This window comes from Tamandua tetradactyla, chromosome 26, assembly GCF_023851605.1.
Source record: "Tamandua tetradactyla isolate mTamTet1 chromosome 26, mTamTet1.pri, whole genome shotgun sequence".
Classification (NCBI taxonomy): domain Eukaryota; kingdom Metazoa; phylum Chordata; class Mammalia; order Pilosa; family Myrmecophagidae; genus Tamandua; species Tamandua tetradactyla.
Window position 1 is genome coordinate 39,254,103 of NC_135352.1, and position 22,401 is coordinate 39,276,503.

Genomic DNA, 22,401 nt, shown 5'->3' on the forward strand with positions numbered 1-22,401 from the left:
TAAAAGATTTTTTTGTTTAGCCTACTCATTATCAATTAGAGAGAACTATCATTTTTAAAGTATAATTGACATTTTGAATGACTTTCAAATGACTCTAAATCTATTTTTACTTTGAGGCAAAGCTGTTTAGCCATTTGCCCAAAGGATAAGTGTGATCATGTATTTAAGCTGTAACAAATAGAAACAGCTAATACTCCATTACCTTTATTTTTAGTATCTATTCAGTAGTCTCCCCTTCGGGTTGTGTGTAGTGCTGGCAGCTGTATCCCACATCATGCGTCTCGTAGAAAGTGACGACATTTGCACGGCACTGGGGGAAAGACCAGGCAGCCTGGGTGACAGCTGCTACCCGTTCTAAGACTGCCCTGGGGATGGAGGGACTTTGTTTTTTGCCCCACCTATAATCTTTTTGTGTTGCCCTGATACACATCCTTATAAATTGGCCCATGTATAGTGTCCATAGTAATGACAGCTTTTCAATAACTAGTACAGACGCACCCAGTGCTTCTGTCCAGGAAATCCGCCTAAGATCAAGACTTGGAAGGTCCCCTCAGCTCTGCTGCTCACTTGCAAGTCAACTGAATGGTCAGCTCTTATTCAGCGCACCGTTACCGTGTGTCTTGGTTCCCCAAGGCTGTTGTAGTAAAGTATCACAGACTAGTTGGCTCAAACAACAGGAATTTATTGTCTCACGGTTCTGGAGGCCCGAAGTCCAGAATCAAGGTGTTTGCAGGGCCATGTTTCCGCCTCTCCCCCGGCTTCTGGTGGGTGCCGCATAGGATGCAACTCCTTGGCTTGCGGTGGCGTAACTCAATCTCTGCCTCAATCACATGGCTGTGTCTCTCTGTCTCCTTGTCTCTGCCTCTGTGTGTGCCCCCAAACGTCTTCTCCTTATGAGGCTGCCAGTCCTATGGAATTAGGGCCCAACCTAATCCAGTTTGGCCTCATCTTAATTAATCGCATCTTCAGAGACCTTATTTACAAATAAGTTCACACTCACAGAACCAGGGCTTAGGACTTGAGCATGTTCTTTGGGGGAACACAGTTCAGTCCATAATACCATATACAGGCACCGTGCTATATCCATGGAACCTAAGGAAATAATACGTAGTATTGTAATGTACGAATCCATCTTATTCAGGAGGGGGATCTCCTGAGCCAGTGAGGACCCTGCAGGTGGAACACTAACCATACAATATGGCAAAAGCAATAACATTTGCATTACAAGAGATTTTACTTATACTTTAGGAGACCAGGGAAAGCTTAACCAAAGTGACAGCAAGATGAGTTTTCAAGGATCAAAGGAATTCATTTCCTAGATAAGAGAGTGGCCTGGTAGAATGAGGGCTGAAAATACAGTCAACAACGGTGGGAATTGAAAGTGGTCATGGATAATAGTAGATACGGCCAAATTATTAACATTTTCATTTTATTTTTATATGGCCTCTCCATTATTGATATAGAAAGAGAAAATGTGAAAGGAAAGGAAGAAATACGTCTTCTGTTGTATTAAGGTATAAGGTACTCCTGCCAAAAATGCATGACTTGAATTTGTAAAACTCTCCAAGGGCTTCTCAATTAATTGTCTTTAAAAAATAAAGGCAAATTATTGCCCAGAACCTCATGATCTGGTCCCTGTCTACATCTCACTAACTTTATCTCAGGACTTCTTCCCCTTGCTTGCTGGGCTCCAGCTGGACTGGCCGTCTCCCTGTTCCTCAAGCCTGGCAAGCTTGTTCCAGGGGCTTTTGCTTGAGTGAGTTCCTTTTACTTGGAGACTCCCACCCCACCCCCATGTCGTTCTACTTCAGTTTACAGCTGCCTTCACTGACCACACAATCTCATGGAGTTTACCTCTGTCCCTTGACCACTTTGTTCTATTCCCCACATATTTTCGGGTCGCTGGCATTTTCATGTTCATTTACCTACCATCGGAACTCTTCCTCTCCTAGAGTTATTTAAGTTGTAAATGAAGTTCCTAAGTCATTTTAAAAGCTAAAAACATCATTGTCTTGCTTTGGAACAATGTTAAATCAACTCATCTTAATGATAATAATAGCTCATTCTGGCAACAGTTCTGATTCATAGCCTTTGAATGATTTAACAAGTAAAATGGGGAGACAAAGTATTAATAAAAGCTACGAAGTATTTCAATATCTAGTGTCCCTGGGGGAACAGTGTGTAATAGGCCATCTTTAGCCATGAAAAGTTTAAGAACAACTGAAAGTTTCTATCACTGTTTTGAGAAATTGATTGCAAGGAAACCGACATCAATGAAAGTTGATGTTTCTGCCAGATTATCATGTAGCCAGATTAATTGTTTAGAAAGAGAAGTCACATTCACATCTAATCCTGCTCAGTGATAGGAAGACTGGGAGAAGGAGCTATGCTGAGGAGGGGGCTTTTATTATACCACTTATACAATTTTCATTTTTATTCAAATTTCACATACTTATAATATAAAAAGTCAAAACTTTCCTTAGTACCTAATATGAAAAATAGCATTGCCCACCCAGCTTATTCCCTCCATCCCATCAATCCTGCTCCCTGAAGGCAACAGATTTCACCTAATTTAGCCTTTTATTTTTATCTTATAAATAACATGCTTAAAATTCTGTTTCTTCCTGGTGCCTGCCCATGCAAAAAAAATCTATTTGCTCGGTTTTTAGGTTTTTGGATGCCTGTTGACTTCTTATTATGGAAATGAGTTTTTATCTTATCTCCCACCCCTCTGTGTTTACCCATCCACACACATTTACTTGTTCTTTCTCAATCCTCCTATTTAGTTACCTCAGAATTCACTTTTTATTTGTATGTATTTATTTATCTGTTTATTTTGGTAAGTGCAAGAACAAGGAATTGAACCTGGATACACAGCATGGCAGGCAAGAACTCTACCACTGAGGTACCCTTGCACCACCCAGAATTCACTTTTCACAGTATTATGAGTGTGTCCATTATTCACAGCTGCGCCACGTAGTTTAAAACAATTATCTTGTTTGCATTGCACAGCCTTTAGTTTTCTCTTGAGTTTACAATTATTTTATTTTTGCTTATCTTAGTTTCTCAGAATCGTAACTCTCCCCTCACCAGGTTCAAGTGAATCGGGTATTTTATCTGTTTTGTCCTCTGGAGATGGGTCACCTAGAGCCCACTGCCCTGTTCCTACCTATACTACCTCTTTCTAGGCCATCTAAAGTCCCTTCGCAACTCATCCTATGGCTTCCCTTACAAACGTTCCCACTTGGATTCCCCATTTCCTAGACACCAAGCAAGCTTATTCTTTGACTCAGATCATCTCTTCCACTGACTGTCTAAGAAAAAAAAATGTCTAGAAGGATGAGTTTTGAAACTTTCATGTCTAAAAATGTCTCTCCCATTCCCTCATGCTTGATCGTGAGTTTGAGTGAGTGTAGACTCCTAGATTGGAAAACTTCCTTCAGAATTTCGAAGACGTTGCTTCATTACATCCCATATTTCCCATCTTCCTATTGAGAAGGCATCTGCCATTTTAATACTTGGTTCTTTACTATATGTGATCTGTATTTTGTCTTCTTAGGATGCATGTAGAAGCTTCTCTTCTTCTCAAGTGGTCTAGAATCTCATGTGACTTAATACAGGTCCTTCTTTATTGGGTATGCTAAGCAATTTGGGGGCTCTTTTAGTTTGGGAATTTGTATCCTTCAGTTCTGTAACATTTAAGAAATCACTTCCTTGACAATTTGTTTCCTTCCATATTCTCTGTTCTCTCCAGAACACCTTCATACACATTTATACCCCCTGGACTTGTCCTCTAACTTTCTTATCTCTTCTCTAATATTTTTCATTTCTTCATCTTTCTATACTAACTTCTGGAAAATTGCCTCAACTGTATTTTTTTCAATCCTATTGATTTTTTCATGTCAGCTTTCATGATCTTTAATTTCCAAGTGCATACTTTGTTATCTGGATGCATCTTTTTCATTGTTCTTGTTTCATGAATATAGTGTTTTCTGTTATGTCTCTTAAATATTAACGACAGATATTTATCTGTTGGTTAGTTCTTGAGATTTTTAAAGATAACTACATTTCCTCTGGGGCATTGTCTTCCTGGGTATTAATTTTTTTTTTTCCTGCATCTGTTTCTTTCTAGAGACTACCTCAAATGTCTGTATATTTGGCTTGTCCAGTTTGATTTTAAAGTGGAGCATTAAAGAGCTGAATGGAGAAATGTATGTATGGACTAAGGGTCTTTGCTGAAAGTTTTCTGGCTATGACCCCTTATTGTAAGTATCATTAGATCTTTTCTCTCAGTCTAGTATGACTTTCTAGAGGGAATCTGTCAGAATTTACCTGGAGGTGTGTGCTTCCTTTCCATTGTCCTTGGGTGGGGTGGGGCAGGGGGTCGAAGAGGGAGTTATGCCCCAACTGCAAAAAATGAGAAAGAATCTGGGAGTCAAACTTTTCAAACACACTTCAAGCAAATCTTTGTTCTGCCTACTCCACCTCCATACCTTTGTCAACAATACCTGCTTCCCACAAATTCTTGACTTCTGGGGCCCACATCAGCAAGTTTCTGTACTTTTCATAGCATGGCTCATGGGTCACCTTTCCCAGATTAAGTCAGTTGACCTGGGAAACTGTTAAGTCAGTTTCTACTTGTCCCATCTGCTCCTTTTGAGTTTATTCAATGTTTTATATCTAGGTTTTCAGGATGGTAGGTGGTATATGATTATCTTCATTGTGCCACTTAGTACTTATAGTTGATAAGATAACTTCAAGAAAGTGAAAAAATATAATGAACCAAAAGATCTTTTTTTTTTTTTCCAAAAGATCTTTTAAGTCCAGAAGAAAACACCTCCCAAATTAGTAAATAGATCTGGATTTTTTGGGGTGGTAGAAAAGAGGAGACAAATGACTTTACCTTATGAGGCATGAGATTCTAAAATTGAACTACAAGTCCTTGGATATTCTAATTAAGTGAAATTGGGGGTTGCCTAGGAGGTCATAAAAAAGCAGGGTCAGGTATTTACAATTGGGCCTAAATTGACACAAAGTCAGTTAGAAATAGTATATTGGTGAAAGATTTATTTTTGTCTTTATAGGATGATCTTGAATAAAAAAGAAAGAGAACAATATCTGAAAAGAAGAATGGCTTTTAAAAGGAGCATTTTGCTAGTTATTTGGCTACTACCAAAAACATTTTAAAGACTCAGTAGATAAAGATAATATGTGTAAAATGAACATTATTTATGATTTTCCACATACAAGTGCGTGGTTTCTTTTTTTGGTATGTGGAGATAATGAGAAATGAAAATTATGGCCATGGAACATGTTGAAGTGCTATAGAATTGCAAGAATGTTCTGGCAAAACTCCCTGGGATGCCAGTATAATGAGATAAAGTACTGGCATTTTAAATTTTAATTGTTTAAAAATAACTACAAAGGGTGGGCCATGGTGGCTCAGCAGGCAGAGTTCTTGCCTGCCATGCCGGAGACCAGGGTTTTGGGTTATTTATAAATAAATAAATAACCACTAGGAATTGCAAGAAGAAGTCTGAGTAAGTAGAGTCACCTTTCATCTCCTTTCCCTTACTCTCATTTAAGCATCCAGGAAATCATTACCCAAAATACTCAGAAACAGCCAAAGTGAATGAAAGGGTTAAACACGTTCTGCATTCCAGTAAGTATATCTACCATATCTATCATACTTCTAGGAAAAGATGAAAAGATAGTACTAGCAGCTAATCTGAGCCTCAGACCTCTACACAGGAAAGACCCACACCAGAAGTCGGGATGCTGGGATGGGAGGTGGATTGGCCTTGTGTGCTGTTGCCACACTGGGCATTTCCCAGCCTCCACAGGAGCCCGACTCGGGCTTGCTTCTCATTCAATCCCAAATTCAGCCTCCTTCCAACTCTTTCAATAGGGTAGGTCATCTCTTGACTAAGTTATGACTGGGCACCCAGCTACACTCTTGTTTAGACATATTTTCCATTGAACTGGCATGACATCGTATATCTGGGCACACGTAACCACCGTCTATCCAAGAAGACATTGGGTACCTTCTAAGTAGACGTCTCACCATGAAATGTGCCACCAAACCTAAAACCTTTGTGAGGATCGTGGGACTCAGGACTCGGAATACCATCCCCAGCTACCTCGGTTACGTTATGCTCTAAGCAATCCTCCAGCTCTTCTCATGATTAGCTGAGTTTGGGGTGTAAAGGACCAGTTACATTAAACCTTCTCTCCTGTGATTTAACATTACTATGCTTGTACCAAGCATTTCATTGGAAGGGGTGGATCAGCCAAGGTTTACTTTCACTAATATCTCCTTCCCAAGTTTTTCCTGAGTTCCAAAGAAAGAAAAAGCAAGTTCTATAAATACCTCCAGGCTTTAGAAACTATGCCATCCCAGACACTGGGCCTCACACGTTGCAGTGTGTAGCGAGCACCCAGAGAGCAAGTATTCAATGTAAGCTCCAGGCCCCATCTCCAGAGATTCTGATTCAGATTGAGCTGGGGCAGGAAAGTCCATTTTTAATGATTATTCCAATGATCCTAGGGCAGGTAATCCAAGACCACTTTATGAGTAGTAGAAAAGTTGTTGTGGCTGTATTAAGGTCTAATAATTAGACTCTAATGTCCCTCTGTGTGATCTTCCCATGGCCATTGGGAAACTGGGTAAAGCAACCACACGGGGAAATTGTTATATATTCTATACCAGGAAAAATGAATTCTTCCCTTTCCCTCTGCCTACAGAGATCTATCTTCCCAAGATGTACTGTAGTCTCATTTCTGAAAATAAAATTGGTTGCTTTCTTTTAATATTCATGTTATATTTCCATAACAAAGTAAAATGACCTGAGAACCTGAGTAAATGTGATGGTGGAGAAGAAAACGATATCCATTTGAAAGACATTCAGCATTTTCCACTTTGTATTTCCTGTATTATCTTTTCTTATTGTATGCTCTATGGCAGGGTCACATTTCATTATTTTTCCATGTGAGTATCCTGCTATTGCAGCACCATTTGTTGAATTTTTGCTTGTTTGTTTTCTGGGAAGTGCATGGACCAGGAATCAAGCCTAGGTCTCCTGCATGGCAGGCAAGAATTCTACCACTGGACTACTCTTGCACCCCCTTCCCATATTATCTAAGAGCTGAACTTTGGTATCTAGTCCCCTGAACTTCTAAGAAAAACTTAAAGTCTCAACATTTTCAGTGTCATCACTAATGGCTACTGTTATCCTCACCAACATGAACTTATGAACTACTAAACTAAGCTCGACTTAATTCAGATTAATCAAGATGTCAGATAGGAATACTTATCCTCTCTTCTATTTGACTTACAGGGCCCATATTTTCTTCCCACATAAAAGTTGTCATCATATCAGTTGAAAATTGAACTGTGGCTTAAAGTCAAGTGGTTAAATCAATTAAAGCTGTCCTTCGATGTTTAAGAATACAATGCTCAATTTATCACTTAGAAGCTAGTGTAACATAGGATTAAAGCTAGCACTGCAGAAAATCCATATGAGCCCATGATTAAGACAAACAGAAGATGGTAGGGAAGGGAGTAAAGGATTTGAGGGTGGTAACGCAAAGAAGGAGAAGATCAAAAGGGGATAATCGCTAGATTACCAATTTGAGAAAACAGGGTGATTGGCATTTGGTAAGTATTCAATTTTGTGGAATTTTTTCAATTCCATGGAATTTTCTTGAGACTACGGTCAAATTACTTACATCTTATACAGCCCCATTTCCACAAATGTAAAACTTTGATGACAGTTTGAATTTGCTCAAAGTTATAATAGAAATAACTTGGAATATTCTTGTAGAGGCAGTAAAAAAAATAGGTGTTTGACTCTATCAACACAATATTTTTAAAAGGGGGTGAATTGAAAGGAAATCTGATGGCAGACGTGAAGAAAATCATATAGCTGTCTGTCCTAAAGGAAATTTAATATATGTTATTTTCTATTTCTTTTATTCTAGTTTTGTTTCCAAAGGACCCAATATATTTGCAAACAATTGAAGAGTATTTGCTTATCATAGCTCAATAAGATGGGTGAAGAAACAAAAAGCAGGATAGTAGCACTGAAACAAGGACAAGTTTTACCAAGAGAAAATAAATTCTAATTGATTTATTTCTGAAAACATTTAAAAATTTTATATAGCAGAAGTCAATTTAATGTGCATGCAGCAAAGCTTAAGTTTTAGGGCTCTTCACTTACAAAGGCCATTTCCAAGCCCGTTTTCTTAAAGAGAGGCCTGAAAATTGTATATGCTTATGCCCCAAATAAATATCCAGTTATTACAGCACCATTTGTTGAATTTGTGTGTGTGTGTGCGTATATGTGTATATATGTATGTGTAAGTCTATGTGTATATATAATTATATAACTAATGATGGAAATGACAAAAGTGACTAAACCATATTTAAACATTCCTTGCACAAGTACATGAAGCAATCTCTAAAGTTTTTGAAATGCAATAAAATCTGGTTTATAACTAAGGAAAACCCCATGCTGCTAAGTGAAAAGCTAAATTTACCCATGTTAATTATGTTTTTACTCTGCAAATTAACTTTGAAAAGACCATCAAAGTACTTTCAAAGACCTTTAATGTACTTTTCAAACAGAATATTTTAGAGCCATTTTAAAAAGTAGTGCAAAATGGTAGTTTACCAATAATTATCAAGGAGAAAAACTGTCTAATCACCCTTATATGTTACTTTTATAGTAATAATGATAAAATAACAAAATAATAATTATCTGGGACTTACTATGTGCCAAGGACTTAGTTTACTATTTTACATGCATAACCTTATTTAATCTAATCAAGGTCAAATCCCACATGACCTTAAAAATGCCATGATATTGTCAAAAAATAGTCATTGTTCTCCACCTGTCACGAATGTCAGTCAACAATTAGTAGAACATGACCAATTTTAGGGCAGTGTGTTATCGTATTCACCTTTGTAATTTTCAAAGACATAAGGGTGTGAGTAACTGAATGCCTGAATTAATCAGTGTAAGTTTACTGCCTACCCTCAGCGTAGGCCAATATTAGATGTTGTGGGATACTAAGGAGTTTAAAATATTCCCTAATTTCAATGTGTGTCTGTGTGTGTGTGTGTGTTGTGTGTGTGTGTATGTGTGTGTGAATGTGAATAGATAAGTCTGGAAAAAAGAAAACCATGATGAAGCAAATGTAAAAATAAAACAAACAAAAATAACTCACTTTAATTTTCCTTTTTTAAAAATTGACAATTTCATCAAAAAGCAAGGTAAGAAAAGAAAAAAGACCAAGTGAAGCTACTACATGTGATGTGAATTTGGGGCACTGCTATTTTTCTCATCACTGGAGTTTGAACTAAATTTTTCACAAAAGCAGTTTTTCCCGATTATCAGATTATCCGATGGTTTTGGTTTACTAAGGCTGCTAGAATGCAAAATGCCAGAAATGGAAAGACTTCTAAAAGGGGAGTTTACGCTGCAAGTTTACAGTTCTAAGGCTATAAAAATTGTCCAGAGAAAGATACCTTGACTCAAGAAAGGCCGATGGGTCCGGAACCCCTCTGTCACCTGGGAAGGCGCGTGGCTGGTGCCTGCTGGTTCTTTGGCTTCCGGTTTCAAACAGCTTCCCTGGGGCCTTTTCTTTCTGCATCTCCAAACATCTGGGTCTCAAGTCTGCTCTGTCTGCTCTGTCACATTCTCCAAAATTGTTCCCTCTTAAAGAACTCCAGTAAGCAGCCCCACCTTGAATGGGTGGAGACACATCTCCATGGAAACAACTAAATCAAAAAGATCCCACCCAACAATATTGAATCAGGAGTAAAGAACATGGCTTGTCTGGGGTAAACAGCAGTTTCAAACTGGCACAGTGACATTTTCCTTTGTACACAGCAGTTTCAAACTGGCACAGTGACATTTTCCTTTATCTACATAGTCCTTCTTGCAATGACTCAAAGTTGGGTTTTTCATTGGTAATACACTGTGGTCACTGCTTGAGGGCCTCGTTAGTTTTCAGATCTCCTTAGGTTTATCTCTGCATCCTCTCCCACCTTAGGCTAAGTTCTGTTATTTAGTCCCATGCAGTATTTCTCCTTCCTGCAAATATCCCTTCATTTTCATTCCCGCTTCCACCATTATAATCAAAATTGTACAATCTTTGGTAGGTCCTAGACTGTGAATAATCTAATTAGTTTTCCCACTCTTATCTATCCATAAAGTGCTGCCAACGTAAACTTCCTAAAATATTATTATTCTGTTAAAAAGAAAACCTTCAGTTCTGTACACACTTTTATTCTTTACTCATTGACTATTTTTAATTTTCAAATCATCTTTAATCTTATAAAAATATGACTTTTAACACCATTATATTAGTAAGCAAAAGCAGAACCAAATACTTATTGAAGAAAATTTTTGTTGTTAACAGCACAAACCAGAGATTAGTTGCAAAGTAGAATCTCAAATAGGTAGAATTATATATACATTTGTGATTGATATAAATTGTATCACTAATCTCAGATCACAAGTTTATCTGTGGGAAGAAAATCGAGAACGTCATTGACTTCATTTTGTAGGCCTAATTTATATGATTTCTTAATATTATTTAAAGTAAAACAATAATAATAAATATGATATAATCAAAAATGTTCAAGGCAATCACAATATGACAAAATGGAAAGTAATCACAGATGTTGAAACTGAATAGTCCCAGCCTCCCATTCCAATACTATCTGCCATATGTAAGTTTATTCAATTCTCAATCATTCCCTAGTTCCTAGGTCACTGATGTAAGTCATTGAAGATGTTGATTCTTTCTGCTTCTCTTTATTTCTTCCTGGATATTCAGCCCTGTATCTGTTCATTTTGTCTACCTTTTCCATCAGATCCTTCAACATCTTTATCCTAACTATTTCAAAGCCCTCTGTGGGTTAGCATCTGTTATCTACTTTTATCTTGATTATGGGTCTGTCATGGTTAGGGACAGGTGTCAACTTGGCCAAGTTGTGGTACCTGTTCATCTGATTGGGCAAGCGCTGGCCTGTCTGTTGCAATGAGGACATTTCATAGGATTAGGTCATGATCACGTCAGCTACATCCACAGCTGATTCCATTTGTAATCAGCTAAAGGGGAGTGTCTTCTGCAATTAGTGATGCTAAATGCAATCATGGGAAGCCTTTTAAGGAGGACTCAGAGGAGACAGGTTGCATGCCTGCTTTGGCTGGTGAGCCTCTCCTGTGGAGTTCATCCAGGCCATCCATCCGAGTCATCGGCTTCACAGCCTGCCCTGTGGATTCTGGACTCTGCATTCCTACGGTCACGTGAGACACTTTCATAAATTTTATATTTGCAAGTGTTCCCTGTTGATTCTGTTTCTCTAGAGAACCCTAACTAATACAGGGTCATATTTTCCTGCTTCTTTAGGTGTCTTGTAATGTTTCATTGTATGCCAGACATTATACATAAAAGAGAAAAGAAGATTGAAGTAAATAAACAATCTCTACACCCCGGGAAAGGCCATGCCCCTTCCTCTCCCAGGCCTTTACTGTGAGGGCTGAGTCAATCCAATCTATAGTTGAGACGAGCCTGGGCTTCGTTGCAGCATTCGTTAGATCCAGCACACCATGGTTTCCAAATGTTTTGAGAGAAGGATCAGGGCTGTCTCTCCAGCAGGACTTGACATCTGAGCATCAGTGAGAAGTTGAGATCTCCCCATACTTTACAGCCCGGTCCCCAGCTTTCCAGACTGGGAGGTGGCTCTCCACCCTGATGCCCTGTCCCCTGCCTTCAGGGGGCTTGCTGGTGTGAACTCAAGGAAAGTTTGTTGCTGTGCAGGGCAGGAAATTTGATGCTTCTGGTATACCTCTTTCAGCCCTCCTGAACTGTACCCAGTCTTTGGCTCCTTAGCCATGTTTACTCAATAAAAGACTCATGGGAAAGAGATGGCAGGTGAATGTAGACTGAATTTGTGAAAAAGGACCTTGGAGTTCTAATCCATCCAGCAGTCCATAGAGGGCTGTTAAAAGTTCATTGAAAGTTGGGCTCGTTTCTACTCTCCCCACCTGTATGGTGTATTTTCTCCTTATTTATAGTGGAGCTTGGAATGAAAGCAACTGAGGGCCTCTTCTTTCTTAGGAAGGTCTTGTAATTCTCTAGAATTTAAATCACTTTCTTTTCTTTACTGCTTCAGCTCTCTGGTGAATTTCCAAAAATTATGACTTTGTAGCTTATCTGGGTTGTCAATAATTATTTATTAAAAGGCTAGAATGTAATGTTTAATATCTGACTTCCACTGACATCCAATCCTTCAACTGTCTCTGACTAGAATTCCTAGCTCTTGTTTCTCTGATCCACTCCTCAGTCTCAGGTTATGCCCCATATGCCATCTCCCATCACCAGCCTTAATGCAAATCCACCCTACCCAGCCAGGTGTTTTGAGAACCACTGCCGCCCACTGGTGCCTTCCCTGTTCTCACAACCTACCAGCACCTCCCCCTAGGAATACACTGCTACAAATAGAGCAAAACTGCCTTGTTGTTTAAAACCTTGTATGTATGTTATCTTTTCAACCTAGATTCCTTGAAATCAGAGACCATCTTCTATCACTGTTGTCTCCCTCACATTTGGCAAAATGCCTTACACAAAGGAGGTTCTGACCGAGTGCTCATGGCATCAGAGTCCCCATATGTTTCGACGACTTGTCCTATTTCCTGGGAATTAGGGTTTCTGTTGGGACTGCTCTTTAGATTTGCATTGCAAAGTGATGCAGGCCAGCAGGTTGGAATTGCCCCCTCTGATGTGTAGGCATCGGCACTCTTGGGTTATCATGGACCTGTTGACAAAAGTCTAACCTGCTGCATCTTGATCACATGTATATCGGTGCACACATCACAATAACATGAGAAAAGTCACAACAGATTTCTAAGGAACCCGTTGAAACCTCTTGTAGCTGAACAATTTTGTCTGTCGAAAGTATTTAGCTCATTGATGACAGAATTCAGACTACAGTCCTAAGCTAATGCTTCATCTATTTTGGAAATAATTTAAACTGCACAAAGATGGCCCTTATAAAAACTAAGATGACAAGTAAATCAGGTGAAAGCATAAAAAGCATCAGATAGCTGTAAACTTAAGAGGAAAAATAGGTAAAATCCTGCATGCATCCTTAGGAAGAGTATGGTAAGTCATCAGACTCAAATATGTTTTTTAAAAAAAGATCATGAAATCTGTAAAAAATAAATTCCAAAGCATACAGTTAATATTTGAGGCTCAACCTCTGAAAGGACGAGGAAAGCAAGTGGCTTTCATTTTTTTCAGTATACTCTATGTGCTTTAGGATTAAAGAAATTGATTCTAAGTTAATCGGGTACCCTACAAACACAAATGGTAAATCATCCTGTATGTGTTGCTGAATTTTCTAACTACATATTTAATAGTGGTAACTTGTGCAGTGTTTCTCATAGATTATCACCATTTTTTACCAAAGAATTTTAGGCATGTTGAAGAATTCCTGCAATTTTACCAAAAAAGTCAGCCACATGGTCATTAAAATTTTCTGTGGTATTTAAACTTAATATGACTAAGACTTGGTTATAAAATAAAATAACACTCCATATTGGGAAACCTTTTAAAAAGCTGAATGAACCTTTTTATTCTGCATACATCAGACTCTTAATGGCTTTTCAACAGTTTGGGCCATTTTGTGAAGTTGCCACAGCTGCTTCACATTAGTGGAGAAGTTTTGTTGTAAAGGATAGAGTACAAGCTGCTAAGTGAAGCACCGTAGCTCCAAAGCTGATTTCGTTATTTATTCCTTGTGGGTCTAACGGTTTGTTTTGTTTTCAGCTTAATGAAGACTTTCCAGGAATTTTCTAAAGTAAAAACAAGAAGAAATCTATATTATGTTCACCTTGATGAAAATACCCAAGCAATTTAATTCAATTATTTATTGAGTGCTTAATCACTCATGGCAATAGGCCTATTAAAATATCAAAATATATCCTCAGAACTTCTGAAATCCCAGTTTGTCATTTCCCTGAAGTTGCAGAAACAAGAAAAATGTTTCAACATAAATACATTGTTTTATGAAAGAAAAACCGTTGTTATTGCATATAGTGTTTCTTTCTAATTTAACCTCGTACTTTGAAAAAAAAAAACTTTAACAAAACTAGTTTTATTACTTGGTGCTCACAATATTGCTTTGAAGTGGGTTCATGATGTCTATGAGTGTGACCACTTGACAAGTGGAAAACTTAAGGAAGCCCCTTGCTCCTTTTAGTAGACCACATAGCATTTTACATTTGAAGCCAAGGAAAACCTTTCCAATGGCTTAATGTGGGCTTAATAAGACTTACAAAGTCTTATTATTTCCAGTAATCTTACCTTGTGCAGAAAAACTTCCTTCTTTAAACCTAGATTACTTTGATTTAAATTAAAATTATTTTCAATCATCTAAAAAAATAATAAATCTTTCCTAGTAATGTTAGTAAATCCTGAATGAGCTCTGTCCTCAAATAATTTTAAAATATTGTGGGTTTTAAATGTTATTAAAATAAAAAGTCTGAATAATCTTGAGGAAAACAGAAATTTGATAAAATCCACATGTCCTTGGCTTGTGGACAGCATGGGAAACGGGCTTCTGGTGGTTGTACAGTGACCAAATTTGACTTTTTTCCTAAAGAATTTAGTTCAATGGCCTAGATTGATACCATTATCTGAATTTCACTGCCTAATCACTTTTTAACTTTGTACTTTAATTCCTAAAAAAAAAAGGAGGGGGGCAATAATTTGAGCTTACATATTTCATATATGGACCTCAAAAACGTTAACCAAAATTAACTGATTTTTTTTTAATGGTGAAAGGAAAATATAGCTGGTATTCAAGAGGTATTTGTAGATTTAATTTAATTCTTATTTTATACATGGGAAAGTGACTTTGTTTCATCTATAGAAGAAAACTAAATTGAAAATAATTATATAAGTGTTCTCTAAACCTGTAAATTAGATTTACTGCAGGACCAGACATCAAGTCAATTACAAGATACAATGAAAGGGTAAGGGAGAAGAGGAGGAGGAGGAGGGGAAGGGCAGAGGGGAGAGGGAAGAAGGGAAGAAAGAGAGAAAGGAAGGAAGGAAGGAAGGAAAGAAGAAAAGGAAGAAAGGAGAGAGGAGGGGGGAAGGAAGGAAAGGAAGAAGAAAGGGAGAAAAGAGTCTCAAATAGTTACTTTATAGGCTCCACATAGACATTGCCTCAAAAGGCAAAAAAGCTTATAGATTTCTATATTTATATATTATTGGTTGAATGCCATATATTTTGCTATTCTTTTATTATACATTTAAAAGATACTCCATGAAGGCTATAATGATATCATTATATACAATTCACACACATACATTCATACCAAATCCCTTTTTTTTCTAACATTTACACATGTGGGCAGGAAAATGTGATATGTATATAAAATCCAGAATTCTTCAAAGTGAGACTTGAAAAGACTTTTCATTTTTGACATCTGCTATTTTAAACTATAATATTATAATCCTATTCACAAAAGAAGTCCAATAAGTCAATTCTAAGTTTGGTTCTTCAATTCTGCAAGGTTAAGTGCTCTCGAAAGTCCTGTTAACTAAACACTGAAAAGTGTCTTTTACTATTAGAAATTCTAAAGTTTGAGACATTCAAATGAAAGTGTGAATCAAATTACCATTCTAAGTCAGCATGTGTAACATCAGTATGATTTGATATTTATGAGTAAAATAATTATGTTTGTTGTCTACAAATTACCATAGAAAGCCATTTCTGGGATCTTATACTTAGTTTGGATTTTTTCTTCTGGCTTTTGGCATCACTGTTCAAATTCTTAAGCAAAACACAGATATGTAATGATATTTTGAGCCAAGAAAAAAAAATCTTAAAAGAACTACAACTCTACTATCATGGCTCTTAAGAAGACCATGAGATTTCTTGGCATATTTCAATCATATCCCCAATATTAATAGTCTCAAAGTTGAATCACTGAGAAACTGAAGTCAAATGTCGCCTAAAATGGATTCTGAAAGGTAATTAAAATCTAATTAATTCCAGAGATTTTGTCTTTACAAACAATTATGGGTTATTTTAACCTCCCACTGATTACTTTTGTTTATAGTAATTGGTAAACCTTCTGCTCGTTTTAGGAATATATTTAATAAATAGTTATTTGATAAGCAGAGAATCTGTATTTTCTAGATGCTGCTCAAAAAGCAGAAATAGCACATTTCCTTATTTATGAAGTTATTTTTCACCCATACTGATAGAAGTATTTGTGGTTTATCAATTTATTTTCCACTTCTTCAAATTTTGGGAAGTGGTATTATCAATTAGATAATCATTTTTGTCACATGTAGGAGATTCAGAGGTGGAAAGTGAAATAATTTATTTTTAATAAGAACAAGCTTGCATTATCAAATTGTTCTTCAGGATATAAAAAAAAAATAGATACAAAAAGGGGAAAAGAAGAGAAGACTGTCTGGAATTAAGCATACACTATGTGCCAGAGATACAACTGTCCTAGTTGCAAAACAAGTAATGAAGCACGTAATAAAATTTGACTTTTGTATCCATGTGTCCTTTAACTTTTCTAAACCCTAAAAAATTGGCCATCACAATAAATTTGATATTTATCCTGTTTTTGTCTTTTTTTTAGGCATGGGCAGGCATGGGGAATCGACCCAGGGTCTCCGACATGGCAGGTGAGAACTCTGCCACTGAGCCACCATGGCCTACCCTTTATCCTGTCCTTTTGATCCATTTTTAAAAACTTTTCTTGTTATAAATAGTAAAATGCGTGTCTTGAGTATACAACTCTATTTTACATATATGTGAAGATTTTTACATGTATATCTCTGATACATATGATGATATATAAAGATACACATCTTTAGCAGTATTCAAAGAGACCATTTCCAAAACCCCAGAAGGTAACTCATGCCTCACAAGGTCAATAGCTTCCGGAGGGAGACAGTACTCTGACTTCCACGCCAACTGCAAACATAGTTTTGCATCTCTTTCTATACAGGTGCCTTTGTTTCTTTTTCTTGTCTAATTTTCCTGGCTAGAACATCTGAACAGAAGTGGTTAGAGTAGATTCTCAGTCTAGTCCCAGATATTAGGGACAAATCATCCAGACTTTCATCGCTAAGTTTGGTGTTAGCCATGAGTTTTTCATAGATGATCCTATCAGGCTGAAGAAGTGTCCCCTCCATTCCAAGTTCACTGAGTGTCTTATCATGAGACAGTGTTAGATTCTGTCAGATGCTTTTGTCTTCATATTAAAGTGATCATGCAGTTTTTGTGCTTTATTTTATTAAGATGGTAAGTTACACTGACTGATTTCATACATTAAATCAATCTTACATTCCTGTGATAAATCCCACTTGTTCAAGGAATATATTTTTTTGTGCGTGTGTTTTTTTTTCTTTTTTTTTTTTTTACATGGGCAGGCACCGGAAATCGAACCCGGGTCCTTGGGCATGGCAGACAAGCATTCTTACCTGCTGAGCCACCGTGGCCCGCCCGGGATATATTTTTTTATATATTTCTGGACTTTGTTTTCTAGGGGCTTTTTGAGGACATTTTAGTCTATATAAGGGTTATGAGTCTAGTTTTCATCCTTGTGATTTCATTATCAGGAAAATACTGAATTCATAAAATAAGTTGGGCAGTGTTCTCTCTACTGTTTTTTGTAAGAGTTTTTGAAAGATTGGTGTTAATTCTTATTTAAATGCTTGGTAGAATTCACCAATGAAGCCATGGGCCTGGGTCATGGGTCTATTTAGATTTTCTATTTCTTCTTCAATCAGTTTCAGTAGTTTCTACCTTTCTATTTACACATCCATAGAATTTGTCCATTTCATCTAGATTATCTAATTTATGGCATAAAATTGTTCAGTGGTAGAATTCTCACCAGCCCTGCAGGAAAGCTGGGTTCGATTCCCAAAAAACAAACAAACAAGCAAGCAAAACAAACAAAAAAAGAAAAGAAAAGAAAACAAGCAAACAAAAATTCAACAAATAATGCTGCAATAACAGGATACTCACACGGTAAAATAATGAAATAAGACCCCATCATACAGTATACAAAAAAAAATTGTTCATATTATTTGATGTAAGCCTTTTTTATTTTTTAAGATCAGTGGTTTCTGAATTTAGTAAATAGATTTTTCTCTCTTTTATTTTCTTAGTCAGTGTATCTATGAGTGTGTCAAATTTGTTTATCTTTTTGAAGATCTAACATTTGGCTTTGTCAATTTGCACTACTATCTTCCCATTCTCTATTTTATTTATTTCTACTCTAATCTTTTCTATTCCCTTCCTTCCACCTGTTTAAGACTAATGTGTTCTCCTGTCTCTACTGTCTTCAGTTGAAAGTTTAGATTAATGATTTGACAATTTTCTTATTTCTTAAAATAGGCATTTACAGCTATAAATTTTCCTGTAAGCTTTTGCTATAGCTGCATCTCATAAATTTTGGAATGTTAAACTTTTTTTTTTCATTTACTTTAAGTATTTTATCATTTCCCTTATGTTTTTTATTCTTCAGTATATAATCATCTACTTTTAGTTTCTTTTGCTCATTTCTATGTCTGGTGAGATTCATGTATATTGTTGTTTGTAACAGTAGTTCATTTTTTTCATTGATGTGTAGTATTCTATTTAATAGACTTATCACAATTATTTATCCATTTTCCTAGTGATGAGCATTTGGTTTATTTTCTGTTTTGTCCCTCTATTAGTCAACTGCTATGGACATTTGACTATGTCATATGTCATATGGACATATGGACTTTGGATGGACATTCAAACACCTGCCTCTTTGGTATATACTTTGGAATGAACTTGCTGGCTTACTCTAGGTTTAGTTCTAATGTAATGTCCTGTGCATCTAGGTTGCTAGTGTGGAATTCAATAGCTTGAATTCTAAGCACAATAAGAACAGTTGTTGCAAACTAGGATCTGGAAGGCTTGTCCTAAACTCTTCTACTTTACTTGTTAAATATTTCTCAGGTGTGGTGCAATTAAATTTTGAATCTCTGTGTGTGATTGATCTACTCTAGTAAAAGTACTTTGCAGTAGATATTTGTTTGGGAATTTTTCACACTTACTGTTTTCAATTTTAAAATAATCAAAGTAATTTTTAAAATGCAATATTGATTTTGGATTGGAAGGAAGCGAGAGATAAGAACTTGTATTAGTGTTTTCTGTTTTTATCTTTATCTTTGTCCACATGACATGAAAAAATATTAATAGACTTAGAGGCTAAATATCTAGAGTATTTAAAAATTATCACATAAATAATGCAAGGTCAGTAAACATAATATAGCATGAATTATGAGGTAATTGAATCTTATGTTTACATAAAAACAATAGAAATATATCAAAGATGTATCTTTAAACATGCTTATAGAATGTGTATATGTGAAAATACGAATTCAGCACTCCATTTGCACTGAAGACCAAGGTGACTATTAAATGTCATGGGGTTGAAGCAGAAAAAAGTTCTAGTTTCCTATGCTTTCTTGGTAAGAAATGTGAGTGAAAGTTTCTGGTTTCAATGAATTTAGAAGTTCACTTGGTTTCCACTGCAAATTAAGCAAGTCTCTAGAGATGAGGGCCAATGGAAGGAAACATACAGTAAAGTCTACCCACAAGTTACCATCATGATTGCAACTTTTTCTTCCAAAGCAACCCTTCAGGAAAAGTTTCTATCTAGTTACAAAATCCAAATGGTTTCTTCTATCATGTTCTTTCACTTAGAAGCAGGAGAGTGTATGGGGAAATAACCAAAATATTTCTAGGGAGCAGATAACTGAGCACAGAAAAAGTCCTTTCAACCTTCCTTAATTTCTTTTACTCTCTTGTTTCCATTAGGATGATTCTGAAGACACATATCTCCCATACCCATTAAGAGATAATATGATTTATGTTACTTCATATTTTGTTAATGAGCTTATGGCGTTTTTTTTTAAAGGACTTCTGAAATTTAGGCTTAAATTGTAGTTTATTAGTTAGCAATTATAGCAATTAGGTAACTTGTATTCCTGCCTTTTAAAGTTTCATTGTGTTTTTTACTCTAGTAGAATATTCATATTCTGTTTATAGAATACAAGAATATTCTGAGTACATATAAGTATATACTTTATAAGTATAGAATATAGTACATAAATACTTCCTGGGTATTTGAATGATAAAAGACATCAAACCAGGCATGACAGAAATTTTAACACAACTAAAAGTACAACAGTTTTGCAAAATATGCTTCACAGATCCATGGCACAATTCTCTGTAATCAATAGGAAAAGGTGGCCCCCAGTCAACACATCTTAACAGTAGTTCTGTTCTTAAGATAGGCAGACATATGACCTTTGAGATAAACACAAGTATAATTTTTTGCAAAATTAATGTCATTCATTGCCAAACAATACATTCTGTAAAAACATTTATTCTTAACTCCAATAACATTTCACCAACCCAAGCACAAAATGTAAATACATACATCAGGGCGGGCCATAGTGGCTCAGCAGGCAAGAATGCTTGCCTGCCATGCCAGAGGACCCGGATTCGATTCCCGGTGCCTGCCCAAGTAAAAAATAAATAAATACATACATACATACATACATACATATATCATCATGGTCGCCATGCTTTTATTACACCCTTTTTTATAATTATTGCCAACTGTCTTTTTTATTTAATTAGAAATATCGCAGAAAATAAAAATAATGAAGATTTGCATTGTGTTTCATTGCCAAAATCTGTGTTTCAATGTGTCATTGTTACTGCAAACAGAATCCTCAAGTCCACAAAGTTGACTACTGTCCATAGTTTCTGAACATCTGACAACATGAACTTATTTGGTGGAATACGGCTCTGCTTGAAAGTGTACAGCTTCTCCAAAATTTAGATTTTCCTCAACTTTGTTCTGAAGCATCCTACAAATTTTCTCAATAGCATTAAAAGTAGCAACCAAAAAAAAAGTACCCAATTAAGTAAGAATTTGGTGACATGTGCCTTAAAAGTGCTCAAGCTAAGTTGGGTTTGCAGTAGCAGAAGAAATCTTAAGTGGTAACTTTGTCAAATAATATCCTCCAGGAAGTTCATCCTTACTAGTGTGCATAAATCATACTTTCTTTTGTTTCCAAACGTCCTGTTTCTAAGTTCATAGAAAATTACGGCTGAAAAGGGCCAGAGAGTGACTAGATCAAGAATGATGAATGGATGGGTGCACACATGGAAATACAGATGGACAGACTAATGGCTAACAGGGGCCTAAGGAAGTGATATGTTGTTAAGTAAGTCAGTGATATACCAAAGACAATATTCCATCTCCAGCTTAAAGGTGACACTTAGGGAATATCTGCTTCACAAGGCCCGCTTCTGCCTGGCAGATACGGTGGAGAAAGAAGTTACTTGGAGAAAAGTAAGAGAAATAATGAAAATCATTTGACTTAGATTGGCCCAAATTTCTGAATGATAAAATGTGTAGCAGCTCAAGCACTAAAAAGTTTTGACCATGAACCTCACATCTCCCTTTTCAAAAAAAAAAAAATAGGAACCAGCAGTTGACTATAAGAATCCCTGGTTTCCCTTTCTAATCCAAGTAAAACAGGCAGATAAAAAGCCCAGTTCTTCCTTTGAAACCCAGAACACATAGGTAGGGGTGTGGGTGTGTGTGTGTGTGTGTGTGTGTGTGTGTGTGTGTGTGTGTGAAAGAGAGAGAGAGACAGAGACAGACAGAGACAGAGATTGATTGAGATTTCCACTGGCACATTTTGTTCCTCAAAACTCAATAAGACATAAGGTTAAATCTGTGCTGCCCTTTTCCAGTTGTCAAAACCCAAAGATTGAGCAGATCTGCAATTTAAAGGGTATGAACCAATACAACTTTCCAGGGCATAGAAATAGGACCCATGAATGAAAATTTTAGAGAAATTAATTTGGCAGTTTCAGAAGATTAGAAAGGAAAAATAATATGATTGAACACTTCATATGTTCAATGACATTAAATACATAAGTTGATTGTTGTGTCTCTAGATGGTTCTGGACAGTGGATGAGAGGAGAGTAGAAAACTTTGACCACAAGTTTCAAGCAGGGTTCTTCTTTGTGAGAAAGATATTTCAATTTACATGTTACCATTTTTCTAGATAAAGTAACCCATGAATTTTATACATACATATATATATATGTAAGCAAAGATTATCTTTTGGAATGGAAATATTAGGACATGCGTTATCTAAGAAAATAAATTACTTTATATAAGAAGAAGAAGTTGGCTATTTTCTTAGTGGTTGCTCATTCCTCTGAAAACATCAAGGTAAAAAACTATCATAGTTTAATTTTCACCTTAAACTAAAATATATGATTA

The 22,401-nt window shown here is 36.4% G+C and overlaps 1 protein-coding gene across 16 annotated transcripts in view; it reads right to left on the bottom strand.

The window, feature by feature from the left end:
* Positions 1-22,401, bottom strand: part of LOC143669956 (uncharacterized) — a 197,028-nt gene that overhangs the window by 75,320 nt on the left and 99,307 nt on the right. For 4 of the 16 annotated variants that reach the window (XR_013169150.1, XR_013169153.1, XR_013169140.1 and 1 more), the window contains one exon: positions 13,623-13,868. The exons of 10 other annotated variants lie outside the window; for them this stretch is intronic. The gene's annotated coding sequence lies outside the window, so the exon portion shown is untranslated. Of the gene's footprint in view, positions 1-4,364; positions 4,408-13,622; positions 13,869-22,401 lie in introns of those variants that run through there. 2 more of the 16 variants (XR_013169155.1, XR_013169149.1) reach the window with 2 other exon arrangements.